Source organism: Euprymna scolopes, unplaced genomic scaffold, assembly GCF_053919585.1.
Source record: "Euprymna scolopes isolate OS-2025 unplaced genomic scaffold, ASM5391958v1 sca830, whole genome shotgun sequence".
NCBI classification, from domain to species: Eukaryota; Metazoa; Mollusca; class Cephalopoda; order Sepiida; family Sepiolidae; genus Euprymna; species Euprymna scolopes.
This window is the reverse complement of record NW_027633914.1, coordinates 20,086-24,807: the sequence shown is the minus strand read 5'-3', so window position 1 is coordinate 24,807 and position 4,722 is coordinate 20,086. Positions and strand designations below refer to the sequence as shown.

At 57.8% G+C, this 4,722-nt stretch overlaps 1 non-coding gene and 1 pseudogene across 1 annotated transcript; both read right to left on the bottom strand.

Annotated features, from left to right (window-relative positions):
* Nucleotides 1-1,035: 1,035 nt before the first annotated feature.
* Nucleotides 1,036-1,193, bottom strand: LOC145276310 (5.8S ribosomal RNA). The gene has a single exon (XR_013867929.1). It is a non-coding gene; the product is annotated as a 5.8S ribosomal RNA (ribosomal RNA).
* Nucleotides 1,194-1,588: 395 nt separating this feature from the next.
* LOC145276312 (small subunit ribosomal RNA) lies at nt 1,589-3,959 on the bottom strand (annotated as a pseudogene).
* Between the last annotated feature and the right edge of the window lie 763 nt (nt 3,960-4,722).

Genomic DNA, 4,722 nt, shown 5'->3' with positions numbered 1-4,722 from the left:
CCCGTTTACCCCTGGGCGGTTTCACGTTCTCTTGAACTCTCTCTCCAAAGTTCTTTTCAACTTTCCCTCACGGTACTTGTCGACTATCGGACTCGTCCCGGTATTTAGCCTTGGATGGAGCTTACCACCCGATTTGGGCTGCGTTCCCAAGCAACCCGACTCTCGGATCGAAGGCCGTCGCTCGCCGTCCGCACCGAATGGGCCTGGCACCCGCCGCGGGCGGCCCCGATCGAGGGAACTCCGAACTATGCGAGACGAAAACGAACGGCTGCCTTCGACCCATGCGCCACACGTCCCGAAGCCTTTAACTTGCGACGGGATTCGGCGTTGGGGCTTCTCCCGGTTCACTCGCCGTTACTAAGGGAATCCCGGTTGGTTTCTTTTCCTCCGCTTAGCGATATGCTTAAGTTCAGCGGGTCGTCTCGTCCGAGCCGAGGGCGGCGGTTTTTAGTAGAGTGTGGTGTTTGGAGGAGAGGAATCTCGATCGGTACCCTCCGTGTGACGACGGCTGGCCGATATAGCGCCCGTCCGACCGAAAATGAAGAAGCCAACAATTAAAAAAAAAGCGTGGGTCCTCCCCATCCGACGTTGCCTACGACGCGGCCACCTTTTTACGGTGCGACGGCCGTGCTCGTCGCGCTGCTCGAGGCGTCGCTGAGAGACACCTTCATGAGGCAGAGAGCGAGACGAGCAGGCGGCGCTTACGTCGGCAGTCGGTTAGGTCGGTGCTTTTTTTTTTGTTTTGTTCTCCCTTCGGCTGCTTTCGGACAGACTCCTCCTGCTCCTCCTCCACAGTGTTTCTTCACGCGGTCGAAAAGGGAAAAGACTCCGCGGTCTGCCAGCGGGAGACGAAGGAGGAGGCCGGAGAGGGTTTTAAAAAAAAAAAAGACATTGAAAGGAGTCAATTCTTTTTTTATTTTTCTTCCCCCTCGTCACTCGCTCCTGCGACGTCCCGGTTACCACCGTGCCGAGGACCGGGCGGGCACGGGGACGGCAAGATGTCGTTTCGTTAACGGAGAAAGACATGTAACGTTCCGCCTCTCGACCGGACGTGGCCCCGAGACAAGGGATCTCGGGGCCGCAATGTGCGTTCGAGGTGTCGATGTTCACTGAGTCCTGCAATTCGCATCAGTTCTCGCGGCTGGCCGCGCTCTTCATCGACGGACGAGCCGAGTGATCCCCCGTCCAGGGTTCAGCACTTGGGTTTTTTATATTAGTTTTTGTTTATATAGATTTAGTAGTGTGCGAGGAGGTCTGTGCGAGGAGGCGTGACGGCATTGCAATGTCGCGAGTAGTTTGTTTTTAGCTAGCGGCGGTGGCACAGCGGCTGCAAAAAAAACAAAAAACGATAAAGCGGCGACAAGGCAAAGAAGAAGCGGCCATCACTTGCGGTGGGCGAAAAAACAAACAGGTGGTAAGACGCGGAAGCAAGCAAGAAGAGCTGGGGCTTTAAAAACCTCCGCGTCACCACAAATCTATCTCTCGCTCCGCCTTTTATAGGTTTGTTTGCGCGCATTCGAGGCGTTGACGCCGACAGACAGAGGAGGTAGGCCGGAAAACAACAAACCAGTCTCGAACGGGAAAACGGTAATGATCCTTCCGCAGGTTCACCTACGGAAACCTTGTTACGACTTTTACTTCCTCTAAACGATCGGGTTCGGTCGTCTTCTCCAGGCATCGAACGCCGAGGCGTAGATGCACGAGTGTCGTGACGGACACGTCGCGCACTGCCCGGCGGCGTCGTCGGCCAGATCCGAGGACCTCACCGGACCGTTCGATCGGTAGTAGCGACGGGCGGTGTGTACAAAGGGCAGGGACGTGATCGACGCGGGCTGTTGACCCGCGCCTACCGGGAATTCCTCGTTCACGGGGTTGGTTACAGGCCCCGATCCCTATCACGGGAGGTGGTTCAGAGGTTTCCCAACCCTCTCGGGCCGGGGCGAAGTCCCCGCTGATACCTCCAGTGTAGCGCGCGTGCGGCCCCGGACATCTAAGGGCATCACAGACCTGTTATCGCTCCGCCTCGTGTGGCTTTCTGCCACCCGTCCCTCTAAGAAGTGCGTGAGAAAACCGACCCGGACCCGAGCGCCACGGAGGACGCCGAGCCCGCCGTAAAAATCACTGACATCGGCGCACTAGTTAGCAGGCCGGAGTCTCGTTCGTTATCGGAATCAACCAGACGGATCGCTCCACCAACTAAGAACGGCCATGCACCACCACCCACCGAATCGAGAAAGAGCTATCGATCTGTCAATCCTACCGGTGTCCGGACCGGGTGAGTTTTCCCGTGTTGAGTCAAATTAAGCCGCAGGCTCCACTCCTGGTGGTGCCCTTCCGTCAATTCCTTTAAGTTTCAGCTTTGCAACCATACTCCCCCCGGAACCGAACTCTGGTTTCCCGCAGGCTACCCGCCGGGTCATGGAAGCGAACGCCGGCGGATCGCCGGTCGGCATCGTTTACGGTCGGAACTACGACGGTATCTGATCGTCTTCGAACCTCCGACTTTCGCTCTTGATCGAGGAAAACGTGCTTGCCACACGCCATCGCTGCAGTTCGTCTTGCGACGATCCAAGAATTTCACCTCTAACGTCGCAATACGAGTGGCCCCGACCGCTCCCTTCGATCATTGCCTCGCCGTAGACGGAGACCGACAGACGTAGACGAGGCCCTCTTCCATCATTCCATGCTTATCGTATGCAAGCTTGAACAGCCCGCTCTGAGCACTCTAATTTTTTCAAAGTGAACGTACCGGCCGCCGCGGACACTCGGTTAAGAGCACCCTTGGAGGAGAAACCGCCGACCGCAACACGCGCGCAGACAAGACACGAAGCAGGGACTCGGAGCGGACCGGGGGGTTCAAAAAAAAGAGGAACGCGCGGAAAGGGAGAGGGAGAGAAGCGCGGGGGTCAGAGTGCGGGGATGCGAATGAACACACCCAAACACACACACGTAGCACCCCCCCGTTAGACTACTCCCGGAACCGAACCGACGACCACTTGTTTTTTTTTTCCCGGATCCCGATCACGACCTCCTCGTCCACCTCGCCGGCAGGACCGCGTGGCGGGTATGCTAGCGGTTGACACCGGCGGAAAGGGCCGGGAATGCGAACGGACGACCAAAGTCAACGACGGACGATGGCGCCGCCGCCCCGGGGCCGCTTGCGCGACCACGAACCCGAGTTCGGACTACGAGCTTTTTAACCGCAACAACTTTAATATACGCTACCGGAGCTGGAATTACCGCGGCTGCTGGCACCAGACTTGCCCTCCGGTTGGTCCTCGTTAACGGATTTGAAGTGTACTCATTCCGATCGCGGGGCCTCGACAGAGTCCCGCGTCGTTATTTTTCGTCACTACCTCCCCGTGCCGGGAGTGGGTAATTTGCGCGCCTGCTGCCTTCCTTGGATGTGGTAGCCGTTTCGCATGCTCCCTCTCCGGAATCGAACCCCGATTCCCCGTTACCCGTAGTAACCACGGTAGGCACTTAACCGACCGTCGACAGTTGATAGGGCGGACCCTCGAGAGACCCGTCGCCGGGCGTGAAAGCTCGTGCGATCGACCAGTGAGTTATCCAGAGTCACCAAAGCGGAGCGCGCCGCCCTATGAGCCCCGCCACCGAACGGACCCGCGAGCGGGGAACGCCGACGACGGGAGGACGGAATGACGCGCATCGGTCTCAGTCTAATATGTAGCGCCGCGACCCGGAACGGCCGACGCGGGTGCCAGCGCGCGAGGCGTGGCGACGACGGCGCGCCGACCGATCGCGGCCTGTGTCACATGTATTAGCTCTAGAATTGCCACAGTTATCCATCGCCTCCGAGGAGGAATACGGTCCCGAGGATTAGGTCCGGTTCCTGAGCCATTCGCGGTTTCGCCCGTTCTAATGCGTGGCGTGAACTTACACTTGCATGGCTTAAGCTTTGAGACAAGCATATGACTACTGGCAGGATCAACCAGGTATCGTTGGAATTTGGGACTTTGTTTCGACAGAACGACAGACCGACCGACCGACCGACCGACATAAGACAGACAACTACAACGACGGGCACGTGTTTATTTGTTTTTCGAGGAGGTTCGCCGTCAGTAGAAGCGCGCTGCCCGCGCTGATGGCCTCTTTTTTGTTTCTCCCCTGACTTGGACCGAGACCGAGACTCAAAGAACGAAAGCGACCAACGTCGACAACAACAACGACAACGGCACCCTTGACAGCGATACATACGACAAACGACAAGCAGCACGACGGCAGTGCACACGGACATCGAGGGTCAAGGTGCAGACTGAACTCGCCGAGGTCGTCGTCATCGTGGTCGCCATCGATTCCGTCTCGTCGTCGTCGTCGTCAACGTCCACGTCACAGCCGGCCGAGAAGAGAGAACAGACGACAGCGTCGACAACAACAACATCGACAACGGCACCCTTGACAGCGATACATACGACAAACGACAAACAGCACGACGGCAGTGCACACGGACATCGGAGGTCAAGGTGCAGACTGGAATCGTCGAGGTCGTCGTCATCGTGGTCGCCATCGATGCCGTCTCGTCGTCGTCGTCGTCGTCTTCGTCGTCGTCGTCGTCATCAACGTACCAACCGACCGAGACGAGAGAGCAAGCAACAACGTCGACAACAACAACGACAACGGCACCCTTGACAGCGATACATACGACAAACGACAAACAGCACGACGGCAGTGCACACGGACATCGGAGGTCAAGGTGCAGAC